Source organism: Mesoplodon mirus, assembly GCF_964341445.2.
Source record: "Mesoplodon mirus genome assembly, chromosome: 15".
Taxonomy (NCBI): domain Eukaryota; kingdom Metazoa; phylum Chordata; class Mammalia; order Artiodactyla; family Ziphiidae; genus Mesoplodon; species Mesoplodon mirus.
In genome coordinates this window covers 15363926-15388402 of record NC_138991.1, presented here as the reverse complement: position 1 = coordinate 15388402, position 24477 = coordinate 15363926, and positions in this window count along the sequence as shown.

Here is a 24477-nt window from a genome sequence, read left to right as displayed (position 1 = left end):
TGAGAAAAGGGAACCCTCATGCACTGTTGGCAGCAATGTAAATTGGTGCAGTCACTATGAAAAACAATACGGAGGTTCTTCAAAAAATTAAAAACAGAACTACCATATGATCCAGCAATCTCACTTCTGGGTATATATCCAAAGGAGATAAAATCACTATCTAGAAAACATATCTGCACTCCCATGTTCATTGCAGCAACATTCGCAGTAGCCAAGACACGAAAACAACCTAAATATTCACTGACAGATGAATGGATGAAGAAGTGGTACACATACATGAATGGAATATTGTCCAGCCATAAAAAAAGAAAGAAGGAAATTTTGCCATGTGTAACAACATGGATGGACCTAGAGGGCATTATGTTAAGTAAAATAAGTCAGACAAAGAAAGACAAATATCTCACTTAAACGTGGGATCTGAAAACATCGAACTCACAGAAACAGAGCTTAGAATGGTGGTTGCCAGAGGCTGAGTGGTGGGGGAAATGGGCGATGGTGAAAGAGTACAAACTTCCCATCAGAAGATGAATAAGTTACACCCAAAAGATGAGTAATTTTCAGGGATCGATGTACAGCATGGTTATTACAGTTAACAAAACTGTATTGTACACTTGAAAGTTGCTATGAAAGTAGAGCTTTATGGTTCTCACTGTAATAAAATGGTAAAAATTACAATAAAATGGTACTTATGTGAGATAAAGAATGTGCTAACTAACCTTGTTGTGGTAAGCATTTTACAGTATATAAGAGTATCAAATTATCACATTGTACACCTTAAACTTACACAATGTTTTATGTCAATTATACCTCAAGCTGGAGGGAAAATCAAAATTACATAAAAAGATACAGTCATAGAAGTCTTTTCCCATCTCTATCCTTCACTCCACTTCCACCCAACCCTTATAGGTAACAATTTTATTCCTTTCTGGTTTATCTTTCTTATATTTTCATTATAAATAAATATATATATATATATATATATATATATATATATATATTCTTATTTGGATTTGTTTCTTACATGAAGGATATCTTACTTTATACATCGCTGTCACTAAACAATATAACTGACAATTACTCCATCTCACCTCTTAGAGAACTTCCTCATTTATAGTGCCCAAATATTCTATTGTGTGGATATATCACAGTTTATTCATCCCATTTCCTTGTCCTGCACAGATAAGCAATCCTTTGCCATTATAAATGACGTTACAAATTATGTTAGTGTGATAGTTGACATATGTTTTCAGGGTAGATTCCTAGAAGTTAGACTGTTGAAAGGATAAAAACATGTAATTTTGTTAAACATTGCTCAGTTCCCATCCCCAGGAACTGCACTATTTTGGATTCCTACCGGCTATGTCTGAGAAAGACTATTTCTTCATAGCCTTGTTGATGGAGTTTGTTGTCAAGCTTTTGAATTTTTGCCCGTCTGGCAGGCAGGAAACAGTGTAGTTTCAATGTGTAGTTTTCTATTCATATACCGATACCACAGTGTTTTAACTATAGGGGCATTATAGTGTCTTCTAACATATGGTAAGGCTAGTCTTTTTGATGATTTTCTTTTTTAGGGGTTTCCTACTTTTATATGAAGTTTAGAATCAACTCCTCAAAAATTATTGGTACTTTACTGACATTATATTAATGAAGAAATTTGACATTTTTATTATGCTGTAATCACTCCATCCAACGACAAGGGATGTCTTCCCATTTAAGTCTACTTTTGAGTCTTTGAGAAATATTTTAAAATTTTGATAATTTCCCATGGCATTTATTTCTAGTGTTTAAGTTTTTTGTTATATTGTAAATGGGACATTCTCTTACATTAAATCTTCTAACTTCTTGTTTATGTGTAAGAACATCAATGATTTTTGATGCTAATATAAAATATTATTAAATGATTTTATCATTTATACACATTAGATTTAACATGGAATCTCTTGGCTTTTATAGACACATGATCATGTTATCTACAACGATAATTTTATTTCTAATTTTTAAAATCCTATGCAATACATTGGCTATTTCTTCCAATACAATATGAAATAGTAGTGAAGTTAGTGAACATCCTCACCTTCTTCTTAATCTTAATGGAAAAGCCTTTGAGATTCTCTATTAAGAAGGTGTTAGTGCATTTTTTAGTTTATCAAATGCACATATGGTTTTTAACAATAATAAATGAATGTTTACTTTTCTGCAGTTCTTTTCAACATCTATGAGAATAAATTCTATCATTTTTTTCCTCCTTAGATATATTTATATAATAAATTATATTAAAGAATTCCTAATATTTAACCATCTTGTATTTATTTGGTCATGATGAATTATTTTTAAAATATATTTTGTATTCTGCTTACTAAATTTAATTTTGGATTTTTGAATTAATATTCATTAGTGAAGTTAATCTATAGTTTTCTTTTTTATGTAATTTTTGGCAAGTTTGGGTGTCAAGTTTATAGCTACTTCATAAAAAGAATTGGAAAATTATTTTTTCTACACTTTGGAATCATTTAAACAATATTGGAATTATGTGTCTTTGAAGGCTTGTAGAGCAGCCTTTGTGGAAACATATGGAATAGTTTTTCAATACTGTCTATTTCCTGTATAGAAATTGGTCTGTTTTCACTTTCTATTTCTATCGGGGTAAAATTTGGTAAATGATACTTTCCTAGGAAATTATTTATTTCATCTAAAATTATATATCTACCTGCTGTGCAAATTCTGTGCAAATCTCTCATGATTCTAGAAATTTTTTGTTTGATAATTATTTTCCCTTGCCATTTCTTATTTTGTGTATTTGTGTTTTCATACTTATTGATTAGATTAGCTGGTCATTTATTTATTTTTATGGATTTCTTTTTCTGAAGATAACATTTTATTTATTAATTCTACTACACTTTGGGGATTTCTAACATTATTTTCTGCTTTTGTTTTTATCAGTGTTTTTAATTTGTTTCACTGTGGTTTACTTTTGTGTTCCTTTTAAGCTTTTGAGCTTGATGTTTATTTCATTTATTTTCACCCTTTCAATTTTTTTGCTATTCATCTTTAAAACTATGAATTTTCCTCTGATTACTGCTTAGCTCATCACTTAGATTCTAATACACAGCGTTTTCACTATCAGTAATTGTTAGAAATTCGTATCTCATCTTTGACCCAACAGTTGATTTACAGAGAGTTTCTAAATTTCTAGGAAGAAATTTTTAAAAATTATTACTCTCTCATGACATTGCATTGCTACTAGAGAATATTGTTTCTACTTTATGAAACTTACAAGAGATTCTTTCTTTTTAAAAAAAAATTATTTATTTTATTTATTTTTGGCTGCATTGGATCTTCGCTGCTGCGCGCGGGCTTTCTCCAGTTGTGGTGAGCGGGGGCTACTCTTCATTGCGGTGCGCTGGCTTCTCATTGCGGTGGCTTCTCTTATTGCGGAGCACGGGCTCTAGGCATGCGGGCTTCAGTAGTTGTGGCATGTGGGCTCTAGAGCACACGTTCAGTCGTTGTGGCACATGGGCTTAGTTGCTCCGTGGCATGTGGGATCTTCCCAGACCAGGGCTCAAACCTGTGTCCCCTGCATTGGCAGGCGGATTCTTAACCACTGCACCACCAGGGAAGCCCGGGAGATTTCTCTGTGACCTAGTATATAGTAAATATTTATGAATGTTCTGTGTGTTGGAAGCAGTCAGTTATTTTACCAGTAAAATGAATGAATTCAGGAATAGCAGAGAACTGCAATTCAGGACAAGCATGCTATAACAAAAACTACAGGCAAGTCCAGCAAACAAAGGAGAGGAACGTTACTTTATAGAGAAAAAGGAGGAGGTTAGGTATGGGTGCTTTAAAGGAAAGTCCTTTGGAGGAAAGCTAGAGTTCAGCGTGTGGTGGCTTCCCATTGGCTGAGTTGTGAGGGTTCCCACTGGCTGGGCTTGTTGCTGGGCAAGGAGAAATCTACTTTCCTCTTGCTGGGGTAATAAAGTAGAGACACCTTCTTGCTAGGAATCAACCATCTCTTCCTGTTGAGGTGTATAATTGACCTCTAGTGGGAGCGTGTGGGGGCTTCCCCCTTCTGGCCTCCTGACTCCATTTAAAATGAGGTTTCCTTTATTCAGTTTCACAGGTGCTTGAGAAGCAGGTATAGTTTCTGTTACCAGTGTTCAAAATGCAATGTATATCTATAAGATTACCTAATTAATTATGTTGTTTAGAACTTCTGCATCTTTACTGTCTTGATGTGAGTGTATATTTGAGTTCTTATTTTTAGAGTGTTTCTACTTCTTCTTGCACTTGCAATGGTTTCTGTTTTATTAAGGTGCTTGTTTTATTTCTTGCATGGATATTAACAACTGATATTCTTCTTTGTTAATTGTGTCTGCTAGTATGTGTCTTCTTTACTTCAAATAATCCTTTTATTCCTGAATTTTACCCTGTCTGATACTGAGATCACAACATCCACCTCCATCTGTTATATCCTTACCTATCCCTTTATTTGTAGACTTTCTAAATCACTTTTTAAAAGACATCTCTTAGGGCCTCCCTGGTGGCGCAGTGGTTGAGAGTCCGCCTGCCGATGCAGGGGATACGGGTTCGTGCCCTGGTCTGGGAGGATCCCATATGCCGCGGAGCGGCTGGGCCCATGAGCCATGGCCGCTGGGCCTGCGCATCCGGAGCCTGTGCTCCGCAACGGGAGAGGCCACAACAGTGAGAGGCCCGCATACCGCAAAAAGAAAAAAAAAAAAAAAAAAAGACATCTCTTATACAATATGAAGTTAGGTTTTGTTTTGTGAGCCAATCTAAAAATGCTTTTCTAATAGATGAGCTTGATCCATTTACATTTATTTTTATGATAAACATTCAATCTTGGCTCAGTTATAATATTACATTTACTGTGTGTAGAATATTTCGTGTATCTTTAATCTGTGGTGTAGTTTTATATTTGAGCATGCATGGAACCTATGATAGTGGGTCACAAACTAAGGATTATGATTAATTCAGTTCTTGGCATGTGATGTTTTTTTTTTTTTTTTTTTTTTTTTTTTTTTTTTTTTTTTTTTTTTTTTTTTTTTTTTGCTGTACGCGGGCCTCTCACTGCTGTGGCCTCTCCCGTTGCGGAGCACAGGCTCCGGACGCACAGGCTCAGCGGCCATGGCTCACGGGCCCAGCCGCTCCGCGGCATATGGGATCCTCCCAGACCGGGGCACAAACCCGTATCCCCTGCATCGGCAGGCGGACTCTCAACCACTGCGCCACCAGGGAGGCCCTGGCATGTGATGTTTAAAAAGAAATGTGGAGAGAAGAATAGGAATTAACTTCACCAATAGGAAGAAGGTCAAACCTTATTTTCTATACAGGGAGACAACAATGGGAAGAAAGCTAAGTCTTCCTACAGAATCTGAAAAGACTCAGGAATTAGGGGAACTTAGTTTTAGGCAGGAAGTCAAATTGGATTTTTTTGATTGTCTGTGTATGGGGCAGTTAATCTCCTAGGACATCACTCTCCCTGACCCTTACTATCCTTGCTATACCTCTAACGCCCCTGCAGGAGACAGGAGATTCTAAACTTTAAAAACTGACTTGTGATCCAGTTTTCCTATAGTGAAGCTTACCATTTTATGAGCCTCTGCCGTGCATACAAAGCTTCCAATCAAAATTTTGGTACAGGTTGTTAAGTAGGGCAGATGCTAAAGTTTACCATGCAATCGACAACACTTCTAACACAAAAGAGATAAAAACATTGAGTTAAAAAGGACCAGAGGGGGCTCCCCGGGGGCTTCCCTGGTGGCGCAGTGGTTGAGAGTCCTCCTGCCTGATGCAGGGGACACGGGTTCGTGCCCCGGTCCGGGAAGATCCCACATGCTGCAGAGCGGCTGGGCCCGTGAGCCATGGCCACTGAGCCTGCGCGTCCAGAGCCTGTGCTCCGCAACGGGAGAGGCCACAACAGTGAGAGGCCCGCGTACCGCAAAAAAAAAGAAAAAAAAAAAAAAAAGACCAGAGGAACCAGAGGTTGTGCAAGGAACAGAGGAGAAGAGATACTGCTGCAACATGAATGATAGTTTTTAAAAAGGACAATCAAAGAATAAGAATAATGACAGATGAGGTTAAAAATTCTAAAAAGAGGGCTTCCCTGGTGGCGCAGTGGTTGAGTCTGCCTGCCAATGAGGGGGACACGGGTTCGTGCCCCGGTCTGGGAGGATCCCACATACCGCGGAGCGGCTGGGCCCGTGAGCCATGGCCGCTGAGCCTGCGCGTCCGGAGCCTGTGCTCCACAACGGGAGAGGCCGCAACGGTGAGAGGCCCACGTAACGGAAAAAAAAAAAAAAAAAAAATTCTAAAAAGAGTGGGGGAAAATAAATATGAGGAAACCATTCAGAGACTAGAATTACAAGTTAGCGAGATGGAAATAAGATGGAAGAATAAGAAATTTAGAGAATTAATCATTAAGATCAAATCTGGCTAATGAAATTTTCTGAAAAGGAATCACAAAAATGGTGGTGGTAAAATTATTAAAGAAATTATAAAACATCCCAGAATTGAAACGCTTAGTGAGTACCCAGTTCACAAACATAAAACAAAACAAAACAAAAACCACCTACATTAAAGCTAATCATTGTGAAACAGAACATCAAGGATAAAGAGAAGATTCTATAAGCTATGAGATGGGTGAGAAAGAGAGAGTCACATCACATTCAAAGGATGGGGAATCAGGATGGCATTTGACTTCTCAGTACGAACACTGGAAATCAGAACAAAAGCAATATTCTCAAAATTTTGAGTGAAATTATTTATAATCTTATTCTAAGCCAAAATATCAACCAAGTGTGAAGGTAAAATACAGATGTTTCCCAATGTGCAATGTCTCAAAATATTTTCTTCCTATGTACCGCTCCTCAGGAATCTACTGGAGAATGTGCTCCAGTAAAATGCAGGATGTAACAGCAGAGAGAGAGAGAGAGAGAGAGAGATGAAATCCAGGAGTAATACAGGGAAGGAGCCAAGATAACAATTGCCAGGATCATGGCAAAGAAAACCCCAAAACTGGAGCAAAAGAATGGAACACTCCTGGAGAGGCATCTCATAGAAAACAAAATGGAAATGACTAATGGGCTGAATAATGGCTCCCACAGACGCTCACATCCTAATCCATGGAAGCTGTGAATGTTCCCTTATATGGCTAAAGGAACTTTGCAGATGTGGTCAATTTAAGGATATTGATTATCGATATGGGAAGATGGTCCTGTATAATCTGAATGAACCTAAATGTCATCACAAGTATCCTTGTAAAAGTGGGGCAGAGAGAGATTTGACAACTGAAGAAAAATTAGGAGATGTGACAATGGACTCCCTGGATCACTCATACCAGTAATCCTCAGCTTCACCACATGGGCAATAATCCATCTGCAGGTTCCTCACCAATGGTGGCATATGATGGGCAGTGCCCAGGGAGAAGAGACACTGCCCTGGCCTCTGTTGCATCACTTGGGAATTCTATAGACATCTCAGATTCCAAAGAGCAGGTCCTGCCCAGAAAAAGTAGTTCCCGCTGGATCTAGGTGTCCACTTCAGTTGGGGGTTAGTCAGTTGGTGACCCAGTCAGTCATTTAGACAATCTGTCCGTCAGTGCCACATGCCACCAGCTACCAGCACTGCTTGCGGGGACCCTAGAGGAATCAGTTGCTCTTTCAGGAGGTGTGTGGACCTCCGTTTGGGGTCTGAGATGTGGAAAGGGTTGAATTCTTTGCTAAAGCATAGACCCAGGGCTGGGGTTTTGCAGCATGAGGAGACCAGGACCTCCTGTAACCTGCACCTCTGCCTTGTTCAGTTGAGGCGGAGCCTGGGAAATGCCCAGGAGTGTCTGGCAAAGGCAGGAGACTCTATCCGCTTCACCAATGTAAGAAGGACAGTTAGTGCCAGGGTAATAACCTCAAGGGCCACAAGGGCAGGTATGGGCACATGTGTGTTCCCTCATGACAGCTAAAGAGGAGATCCAGGCTTATTTCAACGTCCCCAATCCATCTTCCACTTGGTCCAGACCCACAGGAAGGAGCTCTCTGCCCTTTTCCCTCTGCTAGGCTTCCCTGTCCTTCAGCATCATCCCCACTCCCAGTCCTTCAGCAAGAGCCCCCACAGAGTCCACATCTCAGGTGTGTTCTCCTAGAAGCAAACTTAAGCCAAGGGCTCAAGAGCACCCAGGAGAAACTTGTAAGGGCATGAGGGGAAGAAACCAAGCAATGGCATGATCTCAGAGGAAGTCCCAGCCTCAGCCTGATCCCACAGGTATCTTTGAAGCATTAAAAACAGGGATTTTGTACTCCCATACTGGTCAGACATTGCCTAGGAGCTGAGGAGAGATCACATAAAGTCCCAGGCATTTTTGGTTCTTCCTCTGGGCAAAGTCTCAGAGTGAGTCCTTAGCAGCAAAACACTAATCTGGGTCATAGCCATACAGAGACAATCAAAGGTATTGAAGGAACCTGGGCATGGCAACAACAGTGTGCAACGCAGCCAGTCACGTGGGGCAGTGCTCCCATCTCAGACATTTTTGGCATGAGCCCTGGAAGAGAGAGCAGCTTTGATGGGTCAGGAGGTAGCTTCCAGACTACAACCTGCAGCCCTGCTCTGTCAGTTAAGGAGAAGGTTGGAAGGTGTCTTGTGGTGCCAAGCAACTGCAGAAGGTCCTCCTGCCAAGATGAATGTCAACAGCAGCCAGTGCAGAAGTGTTTCTAAATGTTTCAAGGTCCTGTGTAGGCAAGCAATGTATTTACCCCATAGAGGGTAAGGAGGAAGTCCAAGCTCAGATCAAAGTCCTTCGATCCAGTTGGCCTCAGTATCCCAGTACCCCAGACCTATGGGGAGGGGCTGCCTGCCTAGTTATTTCTGGCAGAGCCTTTGCAAGGCCTACCTGCAATTAACACCACCCTTGCCCCAGGCAAGGTTTCCCACAGGGTTACCTGGCACAGTGCTTTCTCCCAGACCCCTCCAAAGGCCCTGGAAGGAAGGTCATCTTGGACTGGAAAAGAAGCAGGCAGCTGTGGTCCAGGGCACAGGAACCTTGAATTGGAATAAAAACTGCTTCTTGTTTACAGTATGATTATGGAGGATGACTGTATCTCTTTGAACCTCAGTTTTTCCCTCTGCAAAATGGACATGACCACATTCATCAGTATGACATCCTACACAGGGCTTTGAAATCCATAAAGCGCTATGGGCATTGATTTCCTCCTCTGGGTTCTGGGTGATTAAAGCCCAGCAGCACCACCAGAGTTGGGGGCCCCTCAAGACTCCTCCAGCCAGTGTCCTGACTTTCCTGATGAGAATCCTGAGTCAGTGAATAGCTAGGATTGACCCCAAGACCAGGGATCCTTTCATTTTGCCACCTCGTGCCTCTTCTTTCCTGCCCCAAGTGGTCTTGGAACTTGATGGCCAGAGGTCCCCCTGAAGGTGGAGGATCTGGAGGTAAGGTGGCTGCCCCACAGTGGAAGCTCTGATCAAATGTTCTTTCTGCAGATGGATTATTGCCCATGTGGTAAAGCTGAGGATTCCTGGTATGAGTGATCCAGGGAGTCCAACCCTACAAAACCTGTAATACCGGGCGTTCCAAACTGAAGCTTTGGTTCTACCATGAATATTTCCTTTGTGCCTGGTCTTTTGTGTATCCCTGGCACCAAAAAAGAGCTGAGCACAGAAAATGTGTTTTTATCAGAGAATGAATAAAAGCACATGGTTCTCTCTACATACCCAGCATCTGTGATTCATAGAGTCTGCCCTGGTAGCTGGAAGTGGTTGTTAACATAGAGCCTCTCTCCTATAGCATGAATCCTTGTACCAGTGGGCATGCTCTTCCCCTAAGCTATATATACTGTAGGCAAGCAAAATTTGCCACAACAAATTGTGCCTCTTTGGCATGAGGATTAATTTAGGCTGATTATTTTTAAGGCCCAAAAGACTCAGGAAGAAACTTTGACCTTCTCTCTAATTGCCTAAAAGACATGTAGATATCATTTTTTTTTAGATTCCACATATAAGCAATATCATATGATATTTGTCTTTGTCTGGCTTACTTCACTTAGTATGATAATCTCTAGGTCCATCCATGTTGCTTCAAATGGCATTATTTCATTCTTTTTTATAGTTGAGTAGTGTTCCATTATATATATATATATATATATATATATATATATATATATATATATGTATACCACATCTTTAAAAAATTGATACAAATGAATGTATATACAAAACAGAAATAGATCCACAGACATAGAAAACAAACTTATGGTTACCAAAGGAAAAAGAAGGGGAGGGATAAATTAGGAGTTTGGAATTAACATTTGCACACTGCTATATATAAAATAGATAACCAACAAGGATCTACTGTATAACACAGGGAACTATACTCAATATTTTGTAATAGCCTATAAAGGAAAAGAATCTGAAAAAGAGCAGACATAGATACATGCATAACTAAATCATTACTTTGATGCACACTCAAAACTGACACAACATTGTAAATCAACTATACTTAAATAAGTAAATAAATAAAATTTTAAAAATAAATAAAAGAAATGTAGATAGAGGACCTGTTCCAGGAAGGGAGCTATCACCCGAGAAAACTGTAGTATGAACCAGGTGTGTAGACAGGAAGGAACCTAGCAAAGTCTGTTTTTTAAAATTCCTCTATGTGTCCATTATTTCTGTATGGCCCAGCAAACATTTGTTTACCAAACATTTGTTTTCCATCTCCATAAGAATTGCCTTCCTCCTCTTTGAAATTCCGAATTGCTGTCCCCAACATACTTCCTCCTTTGTCTTTAGCTGAAGATGGTATTTAAGGTGAGGGCTTCAGTCATTCTGGCGAGTTACTCAGTTTTCCTGGGTCTTTACCATGTATACGTGTTATGAAGCTTTTGTTTGATTTTCACCTGTTAATCTGCCTCATGTCAATTTAATTCATAGACTAGCCGGAAGAACCTAGAAAGGGTAGAGAAAAATTTCTTCCTCCCTGACAATACTTAGAATTCAAATTGCTTTTTAGGTTTTTCCTTTTGGCAAGGCTAGGTTGTTCTTGTAGGAAAACAACAAGCAATTCTGCCAAGTGGGTGAACCGATTTTCCCTTCTGCCAGCAATATGTCTCTGTTTCCCCACAGCTTAATAATATATTGTCAGACTTTAAAACTCTTGTCAATCTGATATCTGAAAATGGATACCTTATTTCAGTTTGCATACATGATTATATGAGACCAAATACATATCCAAGCACACACATAATCGTGTACTTCGTGCTGCATTAACAAACAATTGTGAAGTCTCAATGGCATAACATTGTACAAGTTTATATTCACAGACTCAACAGAATTGTGGGGATGTTTGCGAGGACATTCCAACCTTACATAAATTTCAAAAGATCCATCTGGGAAGAGCTGGAGAGGGAAAAACTCCTGCAGGAAGAAATTCACCTGTGAAGCTCATTTCTGATGGGAGGAGATCTGATGGCCACATTTGTCATCCATTAGATGACGGGTAGGGAGAGGGTGTGGTTGATGTGATCCTCCCTTGTTTTCACCATGTTTCCCAATCTCTATCTTTTGGCCCAATTTGGCAGGTTTCAGTCCTGCTGCCCACCACCAACTTGTTGGCATGAGACCACTATCTCAAGTAGCCAGCCTCATGGCGAAGTGGTCCTCCATTCCCCTTAGAGATTGTTGGAATATTTCAGAGAACTTTTTCCAAATGTGTGAAAGGAACACTCTAAAAATCTGGACACAGATGACTGTCCCCAAGGACTAGCATGAACTGGGAGGGAGGGATTGGAGCGTGGCTAATAGCGCTTCCTTCATGGGTTCACTCAATGAATCATTTATTGTTTCATTCATTCAACACATACCGTATGTCAGGTTCCCGAACTGTATAGCAGTCATCGTCCTTCTGACGACAATTGCAGTCTACACAGGCCTGTTACTGAGCTAGCTGCTGGGATATATCTTTGGTTGAGTTCTCCTGGAAGCAGACCCGGAGGCAATAATTTGAGGACAAATAATTTACTTGGAAAGTGATCCAGAAGCATTTTTCAGAGAATGGGTTTGTGAGATGGGGAATGGACCGAAACCAAAAAGTGTGCAGTGCTGAGAAGTTTACTGCTGTGGGCAACTGGGGCTCATCCTGTTGGAAAACTCTGGAAGATTTTATAGAACTTGCCTTAGAATTTCCTACCCTGGATGAGGAAGAGAAGGTATGTATCCTCCAACTGCAATCTGTCATTTGCTGATGGCTGCTCCCTGAAACCCCGCAGACAGAGTATCGCAGGATTATAGTAGATGTCACTGGCATGTAGTGGAGTGGAGAGTGCCCTGGGACTATGGACAGGGCACAGAAGAGTTAGCTATAAAATCTAATCATCAACAATAGCCAAAATTTTTGGCTGAAATCAAGACCTTAATTAAAAAATACTTTATTGCTAAAAAATGTTTTAAAAAAATGAAAGAGACTTACTGTAAAGCTACATGTCTTAATCCACTCAGACTGCTATAAAAAAAATAACATAAACTGGCTGGATTAAACAACAGAAACTTATCTCTCACTGTTCTGGAGCCTGGGAAGTCCAAACTCAAGGCACCGGCAGATTTGGTGTCTGGTGAGATTCCTTTTCCTGGTTTGTAGATGGCCACCTTCTTGCTGTATCCTGCCAGAGGGAGAAAGATCATCTCTCTCATATCTTTTCTTATAAATGCACCAATCCCATTCATAAGGGCTCTACCCTCATGACCTCATCACCTCCCAAAGGCCCCAATTCCTGATACCACAATATTGGGGGTTAGGGCTTCAACACAGGAATTTTGAGGGAACACAAACATTCAGTCCACAACACTATAGTAATGAAGACATTGTGGTATTGACAGAAGGATACACACATAGATCAATGGACAGTGCAGAAATAGATTCACACATACGTAGCCAGTTGTTGACAAAAGTGCAAAGGGAATTCATTGGAGAAATAATAGTCTTTTTAACAAATGATGCCAGAACAATTGGACTTCCATATACAAAAATATGAATCTTGATCCATACTTCCACATCATTTGCAAAAACTAACTCAAAATGGATCATAGACATAAATGCAGAAAGTAAAACTATAAAACCTGCAGAAGAAAACATAGGGAGAAAATCTTTATGACCTTGGGTTATGCAATAATTTCTCAGATACAACACCAAAAGCATGATGAAGAAAATATTGAGTGGGCTGTCATCAAAATTAAGAACTTCTGCTCTTTGAGAAAACACTGTTAAGTAAATGAAAAGACAGGCCACCAAGGGCTCCCAATTCAGAGTCTTTCGTATACAAGAACCCTATTGTGAGAAGAATAATGCTTAGTGCTTTACCTGGGTGGTTGTACAACTTCATGGGGAGCTATGTGAGATAACAGGCTCTCTTTTTAAATACTTTTCACTTTTGTCTAAGTTATACATGCAGATAGACTAAAGAGTCACATAGTTTACAAAGCATGTTGTGAAGCATAGAGGTTGCTTACCACCACCCTCCCCCTAGAGGAGATCACTTTTAGTTTATCATCTTGCACTTGTCTCCCCGTCTCCAAGTACTATTCATTATTGTAATAATAATGTTACATCTCGACTTCTCAGTTTTAGATCTAACCCATTGACTTCCCATGACTGAAAACGAGATTTTTGCCCACCTCTCTGCTCCCTACACGTCCAGCGCTTCCACTCCCCTCCCTCCCATCAATGTTATATGATGACTGTGATTTGATCAGCGCTACTGTTTACACTATTGTGACTCTGTAAACACTTGTTACAGTTGAGCTAGGTAGTAAACCAAACTACTTTTCCCTTCTGGCACAGCTTTTCAATTTTCTCTGATGTGAAAAAATTGTCTGGTTTTGCGCTTGCTTGGTTTTCGATGTACATATTGCCTATTCAACCACAAGTCGCCCGAATCGCCTCTCCATGTATTCATATGTGTGTGTATTTATATCATATTCATAGATGTTCTATTAATTTCACCTTCCAGAAGATGAATTTCCTGGAGCCCTCTGACTCCCTCCAATCTGGGCTGGTAGCTCTGTATTGTTTTTCTTACTTATTTATTTATTTTTGGCTGCACTGGGTCTTCGTTGCTGTGCGCAGGCCCCCTCCAGTTGCAGCAAGCAGGGGCCAACCCTCACCACAGCACGCGGGCCCCTCCCGCTGCGGAGCATGGGCTCCAGGCCCGCAGGCCCCAGTAGCTGTGGCACGCGGGCTTCAGTAGTTGTGGCACACGGGCCCAGCCACTCCGCGGCATGTGGGATCTTCCCGGACCAGGGCTCAAACCCGTGTCCCCTGCATTGGCAGGAGGACTCTCAACCACTGCACCACCAGGAAAGTCCCTTTTTTTCCTTTTTTAAAGAGCAAATTTGTAATGCTTTTATTTTTTCTCCTTAAATTTCTTAAAAACATTTTTTTGTTGTTGAAGTAGCGTTGATGTACAATATTATATAATTTACAGGTGTATAATATAGTGATTCACAATTTTTAAGGTTTATACTTCATTTATAGTTATTGTAAAATATTGGCTATATTCCCCAGGTTGTACAGTATATCCTTGTAGCTTATTTTATGCATATTAGTTTGTACCTCTTAGTCCCCTACCCCTATATTGCCCCTCCCCCCTCCCTTCTCCCCACTGGTAACCACTAGTTTGTTCTGTCTGTATTTCTGGCACTCAGCTGTCATGCTTGTGTTTTCTGTCACCATCATCATGGGGGCTCTCTTCTTTTCTGCTCCTACATTCTATTTTCTGTATTTCATGCATTTTTTCCTTGGTTTCATCTTAATAGGCTTTCTTTTTCTGTTTAGAATTGTCCCATATGAATTTCTCACCATGTAGCCAATGTCCAATAAATGTCCATTATAATCATGAGAAAGCAGTGGGGGTAATTCTAGGGTGTGGGAAAATTTTTTGAGCATGTTAACTGACACCCCTTTTTTAACTTGCTATTCAGCTGGCTGCTGAGAAGAGCCCTGTTGGTTTATCTCAGGAAATGTGGCTTAAATGTGATTGGCTTCACATTAATTTCACTTCCAACCAACCACAGTGCTAAGGGGTAGTGTGTTCACCCTTCAATGTCCTTCCACCCTTTTCAACTCAAGTCCCCCTCTGTTATTCCCACTTCACAGCTGGGAAGGCTGAGGCCCAAAGAGGTTTTGCTTGCTGTCCCCTCTTCACCTGTCATTCAGCAAGGATTCTCTGTGTGACTGGCACTGCAGGTATTACATCGAAACAAGTCAGGAGAAAGCAAGAGAAAATATCACCTGCCATTCAGGGAAGAGAGTGACGCTGGGTAATCTGGCAACAAATGTGGCAACGCCCAAGAGTCCCAGAGTGTGGGAAAGTCAGGGCACTTAGAGAAGTCCCAGCTAGCTGATTGCTTCAGGTTTCTAAGAAGCTCTTTTTTTTTTTAATTAATTTATTTTATTTTTGGCTGCGTTGGGTCTTCGTTGCAAGAGATGTGGCAACGCCCAAGAGTCCCAGAGTGTGGGAAAGTCAGGGCACTTAGAGAAGCCCTAACTAGCTGATTGCTTCAGGTTTCTAAGAAGCTCTTTTTTTTTTTTAATTTATTTATTTTATTTTTGGCTGCGTTGGGTCTTCGTTGCAAGAGATGTGGCAACGCCCAAGAGTCCCAGAGTGTGGGAAAGTCAGGGCACTTAGAGAAGCCCTAGCTAGCTGATTGCTTCAGGTTTCTAAGAAGCTCTTTTTTTTTTTTAATTTATTTATTTTATTTTTGGCTGCGTTGGGTCTTCACTGCGGTGCGGGCTTTCTCTAGTTGTGGCGAGCAGGGGCTACTCTTCATTGCAGTGCTTGGGCTTCTCATTGCGGTGGCTACTCTTGTTGCAGAGCACGGGCTCTAGGCGCGTGGGCTTCAGTAGCTGTGGCGCACGGGTTTAGTTGCTCTGCAGCATGTGGGATCTTCCCGGACCAGGGCTCGAACCCATGTCCCCTGCATTGGCAGGCAGATTCTTAACCACTGCACCACCAGGAAGTCCCTGAGAAGCTCCTTTGTAATGCCCTGTTCTGCCCTCTTTGCCCCCTCCCCTACTCCACCCTAAAGGTGGGTGGTCCTCTAGCTTGTTCCTGAATGGCTTCCTGACCTGCCTGGTGACACCTCCCCCTCCAAGTCCTACATTTCCCTTCTTAGGCCTCACACTCTTGCCTAAGGGCAGAAAACAGCCAGCAACACTCAGGATGACGTGGTCACTGTCCTCACCTGAATGTTGGGCTTATGAAATAGCAGCTGGGAAGGCTCAGGGCAGTTCTGGCAGGACCACACTCATAGGAGCAGGTATAAAGGGTGAAGCCAGCACTGGTTACCACAGCTCCACCTGCCCTCAGGATGAAGCCTAGCAGCCTTACCGTCTTCCTGGTGATATTTGCCTTTGGGTTCCTGACCTCCTGGGTTGTGGAAGGTGGTTTTGATGGTGAGTTGGACTCTCTCAGGCCATACCCAGGTGCCCGAGTCACTGATAGCTCAGAGTGGGAATAGCCTCTTCCTTTTAGCCTGGGGGCTGACCTTGAAGTCACCACTCCAATGGTCAGGCCTATGGCCCCTAATTTCAAGCATCTCTCTGAGGACTTCAGCTAAGGGAGTTTCTGCACATCCAGGAATTTACCTTTCACCAGATGGATCTGTTTACCCCAGCCCCTGTATTTCTTATTTTTCTTTCCCTATAGCTCCTTCTTTACTGTTTTGTTTGGTTTTTTTATCTCTCTTTTTCTCTGTCACATGATTTTGGTCACTATCTTTTTTAATTTTCCAAATTTGTCTCTTTTTCTCTTAATGTTTCTTATTTTAACAGTCACTCTCTCTTTCTCTACCTCCTTCTCAGTAGATCTGTTCTCTTTTATTTAATCTCTGATGAGTGGCCTCTCCTGTTATCACTGTCCCATGCTGCCTCCCTCCCAGGCAAACCCAGGCAAGAGATACCTGACCATGAGCTCTAGTTAGCACTTACTGGAGCTAGCCTATACTGACTTGCAATGGCTGATTGTGAAATCTTCAAGACTTTTGCGAGCTAGTTGATGTCACATTGGTAGCTTGAAATTAGCCATGATGGGAATATTTACACCATGGAAATTGGCAAACTCTACCAAGTCTCCCTCTTAAAACATCTAGTAACACACCACCATCTATACCTACTTTCTTGTGCCATTGACTCCCTCTTGGCTGAGTGGTTGGCTGAGCTAGGCACTGCCCCACACCTGCCTTGAAACTGGAATCCTAACAGTTCCCTTTATTCCTTTGGGGTCAGCCACCTGGGTTAGGTTTTCTCGTCTCTCCTGGGAAGCTGATTCCTTCTCCAGGATTGTGGTCATGAACCAGCATCAGCTTCTTCTTCCTCCTTTGTTCTTACCTTTCAGGAAATGGTAGACCTGGAGTCTGCCCCTTTGTACGCCCTATGAAGTTCCTTAGATATGAACCCCCTGAATGCCGGAATGACTGGCAGTGTCCACGAGGGCAAAAATGCTGCTACGACCATTGTGGCCTCAAATGCATGGATCCTGTAAACGATTCAGAGCCAGGTGAGGAAGTAGAGTCCTGGAAATGGGGACCAAGGAGATTTGAGCTTGAGGACACGCATCCTGAGGAAGTAGAGAGCGCTCCTCTGAACTGGGATGGAGGCTGGGACAGAGCCAGGGATCCTCCACCCCCAGCTCTGTATTCTCAGGTAGACAGTGGGTCAGCTCATGAGCCAGTCAGCCAGCTGGCCAATCAGTTAATGAATCAGTCTGTCTGTCAGACACACACAACACTGTCTAGGGTCCCCTTGGTGGGAAGGAGTCTCCTTTAGGACATACACCGGCCTCAGTTTTGGTCTTGAGGTTGGGGAAGAACCGATTTCCATGCACAGGGTGGAGATGGGGTTGGGAGTTTGGGTGATGTGCTAAGGGGTGAAGCCTCTGAGTTGTGACTTTGTTTTTACCAGTTAAGTTCACTCCTGGGAAGTGTCCAGTGGTTACTGGCCAGTGTAAGAGACCCAACCCTCATAAACGACTGCCTGAATGACAGCCACTGCCCGAAGGGTCTCCAGTGTTGCAGGGGTGTGTGTGGGAATTCATGTGTACAGCCGGTTAAAGATAAGGAGAAGACCTGGCAAGATCCACATCCCCCTGTATCCTAATATGGTCTCAACCTCCTGGTGCCCTTGCATGTGAAGGAGGATGTTTGAGGTCTCCCAATACTGCCCCCTCCCCCAAGCAGATCCTCTGCCCTTCAACACCCTTCACCCTGTAGAGTTCCTTAGACAAGAAGTGCCGGGGGCACCTGTGACAGGTAATGCTGGGTCTTGGGAAGGAAGGCTTCTTGGAATAAGCCAGGAGGAAGGAGCATGTTAAAAGGGGCAAAGGTTCTATCTTTTAATATCATCTCTGCCTCTGACTGACTGTGTGACTATGAGCAACTGACTGTATCTTTCTTAGCCTCAGTTTCCTCATCTGTAAAATGGACACAATTATATCTACTGAGATACTAAATGTAAAAGTGCTTTTTAAGACTTAAAGTGCTGTGTGCACTGAGAGAGTGTTGCTATGGTTATGGCTTCGATTGGCTGGGTTATCTGGAACCAAAGGAAAGTCTAGTAAGATGCATAGATGTAGATCTGGCCCAATGCCCTGATTTTACCAGAGGGGAGACTGCAGCAGAGAGCCAGTGAAAAGCCTGGATTCTTTTCTTGATTCCTAGATCAAAGACTGGCACTGTTTCAACTATTCCAGCACCATGTTCTCTCTTTACATATCCCAAAGGACTTAGGGCCTGGTGGCAGAAGGACCCTCTTGGTAGGAAGGATATAAGGGTCACTTAAATTTTTCCTATGCTGAGGCTCTGCTTTATTTTCTTTCCACAGATCCATTCATGTCAGCTCAAAAAGATTAGCACTGCCTGGTCTGTGTGGTCTGGGGATTTCCTTTTCCCCCCAAGCCTGGAAAAAAATGAGAGCACCTTGGTGAAGATGTGGTTTTGTGACCAATACCTCCTTGGGTGCCAAGATTTGGCCTGTTTTATCTATGAATCCCCAGCATCCAACGTGAAGCTTGGCACACGCCAGGAAATGTCTGCTGATTAGTAAATAAATAAAGGTACCAGGTTTTCTCTGCGTTTCTATCTTCCTTGACTCATTGAGTCTGGTCTAGGATATGAGGTGTGAGATGAAGAATAAAATATCTGCATGTGTGGGATTTCTCCCAAAACCTATAAAGTAGAAAAAAGAAAGTGCTTTGGATCTAAGCAGATATGGGTTCAAATCCTGCATCCATAGATTACTGGCTCTGTAATTTTGGGCAATGACTTTGTTCCACTGAGCCTTAGTTTTGTCATTTATAATGTGGAAACGATAACAACAATGCCAATTTCATAAAGTTATGAGGATTAGAGGTGATAACATGTGAAAGGAATAGCTCAGTGATTGTCACATACTAGGGGTTCAATAAATGCTAGACTTACCTCAGGGTAAGCAAGGCACAAGGAGTTAAGAAAATGACTGGTTAAATTTGATGACATCAGTATCAAATCTGACAAACACAAGAGTTGAAAGATAAATGATAGCTTAGAAGTAAATATTTGGAATGATTATCACAGACAAATAAACAGAATGAAAAATATGTGAAGAATTTTTGCAAATAAGTAAGAAAAACAACCTACCTCTTAGAATAAATGAACTATGAATAGAATGGACAATCAAATAAGAGATTATTATTATAACAGATGGTATATAGACATATAAAGAGCTTCATCCTCACTGGTTACAAGGAAAAAGCCAATTAAAACAACCAAACACCATTTTTCATCGGTCAGAATGGCAAGAATTAAAAGTTTACAATATAAACACTCAGAGACTCTTAATAGTTTGCTGATGGAAGTGTAAATTGGTACAACCACTTCGAAGAGTGATTTGGTTATGCCTAATAAAACTGAAAATTCACATAAGCTATCATTTAGCAATTATCCTTCCAGAGACATAGGAAAGACAAAATACCTGCCAATGGGAACCTAATACATGTATTAGGATGTTTAGTGTAAGATTGTTCCAAAGAGTCAGAAATCGAGACCAGTCAAGATGGCTCTCATTTGTGAAACGGTTAAATTTTCATACTTTGATATGCTTGCTATGCTATAGAAAAATAAAAATAAATTTATATGAATCAACATGGAGACATATCACAGAAAACTTACTGGGAAAATCAGACTGGTGATATAAATGTGTAGTATGAAGTATTCATATATATTTTTAAATTACACATAAAATATCAAGCTGGTTATGGGTATATACCAAAGAATACACACCAAATGCAGGATGATGTCTTCCTTCATAGAAGAGGAATTAAAAATGGGACTGGTAGTGCTGACTATGGAAAGTGATGATTTATCTTCAGGATTTAATACTTGAACAAAATAATGCCATTTGCAGCAACATGGATGGACCTAGAGATTGTCATACTGAGTGAAGTAAGTCAGACAAAGACAAATATCATATGATATCGCTTATATGTGGAATCTAAGAAAAGGGTACAAACAAACTTATTTACAAAACAGAAACTGAGTCACAGATGTAGGAAACAAACTTACGGTTACCAAGGGGGAAAGGGCGGGGGAGGGATAAGTTGGGAGATTGGGGCTGACATATACACACTGCTGTATATAAAACAAATAACTAATCAGGACCTACTGTATAGCACAGGGAACTCTATTCAATACTCTGTAAAGACCTATATGGGGATAGAATCTAAAAAAGAGTGGATAAATGTGTATGTATTGATATAACTGACCTTGTTGTACAGCAGAAACTAACACAACATTGTAAATCAACTATTCTCTAATAAAAAATTAATTAATAAAAAAGGATTTAATACTTGAAAACAAAATGAATATATAATGTCCCCACTCTAGGTATTTCTAGGATAAAACAAATTCTTTCTCAAGAAACCCAAAACAAACAAACAAAAAAAAACTTTCTCTTTTTTTTTTTCTTCCAAAAGCCACACCCAACAACATGGAGAGCAAAAAACGAAAACTCAAAAACCATCTTGGGTGAAACTAGAAATCATTTGTACCCACTGGCTACAATATAGAACTGGAAATCAAATTCTTAAATTGGAGAAAGGTGAAAGCTAATGGTTTGCAGCAGGAGATATTTATGGGAAGCCCTGCAGAATGTTTAAAAGGCTCAGAAATTAAGAGTGGGAAAGAGAGGGAGATTGTTTCAAGGGAGGTGTGCTGTTTTAATATCTGTACAAAGAACAATTAGACTCCCAGGTCTATGCCCATATCTTGGGCAACTCCTAAAGAAGTTAGAGGCTTTGGTCTCTGTAGAAATTGAAAGGGAGGAGCCCTGGGTTCAGCCATCCCTGGCACGGGGAAGGAACTGAGACATGGTGCTGAGAATAAGAATCGAAAAGCTCTTGTGAATAGTAAGGTCTCACAGCAGTCTTCCACTCTGGCTAGAACTTACTGTCAACTAGCTTATCTAAAATCAAGTATTTGGACGACAAAGTTAATTTTCCTCTGAGACCCTCCCAAGGTCTATATGGAGGAATCCCATCTTATTGCATGTGGTCCATTAATTCTGCCTTATTGTTTTAAAAGAGCGTCTGCCTGGGCTTCCCTGGTGGCGCAGTGGTTGAGAGTCCGCCTGCCGATGCAGGGGACACGGGTTCGTGCCCCGGTCCGGGAAGATCCCACATGCCGCGGAGCGGCTGGGCCCGTGAGCCATTGCCGCTGAGCCTGCGCGTCGGGAGCCTGTGTTCCGCAATGGAAGAGGCCACAACAGTGAGAGGCTTGCGTACCGCAAAAAAAAAAAAAAAAAAAAAGAGAGCGTCTGCCCTTCCAATCCTCTTGGTAAGTTTTGAACCCATCCTTCACTGACTGACGGAGTTCTGTGCTCAAATCGCTTCTTCCTAGTCCCTTGGTTTCTCCCTTTTTAAGAAGATTGGGGGCTGGGGGGATTTTCTTTCATCCTGACTCTTCAAATAGCTCTTCTTTCAGGGAAGTTAGCTTGAGGGGGTACCTCTTACTTTGAACCAAAACAAGCCTTGACTCAGTCTCTCAAAGAACAGGCAACGTGGGTGTTGAGAAACCACTTGACTAGGTTTCGGGAGCAGAGGTTGATTCCCAATTTTGCTGCTGACTCATTCTGTGATATTGGCCATGTTCCTTGACTCCTTTGTATAATAAAAGGATGATCCAGTTGAACTTTAAGATTCCACTTTGCTCTGCTGTTTTACGAATTAATGATTCATAGAAGCACCTTTGAGGGAAAGCCCCAGTGGTATGGGCCACGTCCTTGAGTTTGATGAACTCCCTGTGTCTACAGGGTCCCCTCTTTATCTTTCAGCCTCATCTTCTCCAGCTGTTGTGGTCAGCTTCCAGGGCACCTCCTTACCTGGTGATTGTGACTTACGAGGGTCCCAATGAGTCTAATAACACCGTCTCAGTGTACAGATGGGAAAACTTAGGCCCAAAGAAAAGATGTGCCCAAGATCATAGAGTAAGTCACTGGTAGATCTCAATATCTTTATCTCCAAGCCCCATATTCTTTTTCTTTATTTCGAGTTTACTTTTTTTCAGATTACATAGTGGATACTGTAGTGGGCTGTCAGATTCCTTTAGGATGAAGGCACTCATGCCATCAGTTGCTGGGGTGTTGCTGGCTGCTGACACTGAGAGCTGAGTCCCTCCCTGGGAGTTTCCCTGGGCCATAGTGAGCTGTTTCAACCAAGGTTACACCCATTCCCAGGGGCAACCTGTATCCACAGACTGGCTGATGTTGGGGTACAAAGGCTCAGCTCCATAGTTTGATTAGGGGCACCTCTGAAGGACCCTCCCAGCTCCACAGCTCCCCAGGGGATTGGCTGAGCCTTTTTGCAGTGAATCACAATTCCACTTCTTCTCCCCAGCTGTGGTTCTCTTACTTCTCACAGGTGTTGCTTCTCAGAATACTCCCCAGAAAACCTCCTACACATAAACATCTGCCCCTAAGACCATTTCCCAGGAAATGTGACCTAAGGAAGATTATACAAGGTAATCATTGCCAAAAAAAAATTAATATGAAAAACTGCTCTGCAAAAGACAATGTTAAGAGAATGAGAAGACAAGCCACAGACTGGGGACAAATGTTTGCAAAAAAACACACATGATAAAGGACTGTTATCCAAAATAAACAAAGGGCTCTTAAAACTCAACAATAAGAAAATAAACAAGCAACTCACTTTAAAAATGTGCCGGACTTCCCTGGTGGCGCAGTGGTTAAGAATTCGCCTGCCAGTGCAGGAGACATGGGTTCGAGCCCTGGTCTGGGATGATCTAACATGCCTCAGGGCAATTAAGCCCACGCACCACAACTTCTGAGCTTGTGCTCTAGAGCCTGTGAGCCACGAATACTGAGCCCACGCACCACAACTACTGAAGCCCGCACGCCTAGAGCCTGTGCTCCGCAACAAGAGAAGCCACCACAATGAGAAGCCTGTGTACCGCAAGGAAGAGTAGCTCCTGCTCTCCGTAACTAGAGAAAGCCCGCACGCAGCAACAAAGACCCAAAGCAGCCAAAAATAAATAAATAAATTTAAATTAAAAAAAATAAAATTAAAAAATAAAAATGGGCCAAAGACCTTAACAGACACCTCACCAAAGAAGACAGATGGCAAATAAGCATATAAAAAATGCTCCACCTTGCATGTCATCAGGGAAATGCAAACAGGAAAAACAGTGAGATACCACTACACACCTATTAGAATGACCAAAATCTGGAACACTGACAACACCAAATGCTGACGAGGATGTGGAGCAACAGGAACTCCCATACATCACTGGTGGGAATGCAAAATTGTACAGCCACCTTGGAAGACAATTTAGTAGTTTCTTACAAAACTAAACATACACTTACCACACAATCCAGCAATCATGCTCCTTGGCATTTACCCAAAGGAGTAGGAAACATATGTCTACACAAAAAACTGCACACAGATGTGTATAACAGCTTTATTCATAATTGCCAAAACTTGCACGCAACCAAAATGTTCTTTAGTAAGCAAATGGATAAATAAATTGTGGTGTATCCAGACAGTGGAATATTATTTGACTCTAAAAAGAAATAAGCTATCAAGCCATGGAAAGACATGGAGGAAACTTAAACACATATGAATTACTAAGTGAAAGAAGCCAATCTGAAAAGGCTAAATGCTGTGTGATTCCAGCTATATGACATTCTGGAAAAGGCAAAACTATGGAGACAGTAAAAAGATCAGTGGTTGCCAGAGATTGGAAGGGGGAGATGAATAGTCAGAGCACAGAGGATTTTTAGGGCAGTGAATACTCTGTATGATATTATAATGATGGATATATGTCAGTATACATTTGTCCAAACCCATAGAATGTACAACACCAGGAGGGAACCCTACTGTAAATGGTGGACTTTGGGTGATTATGATGTGTCAGTGT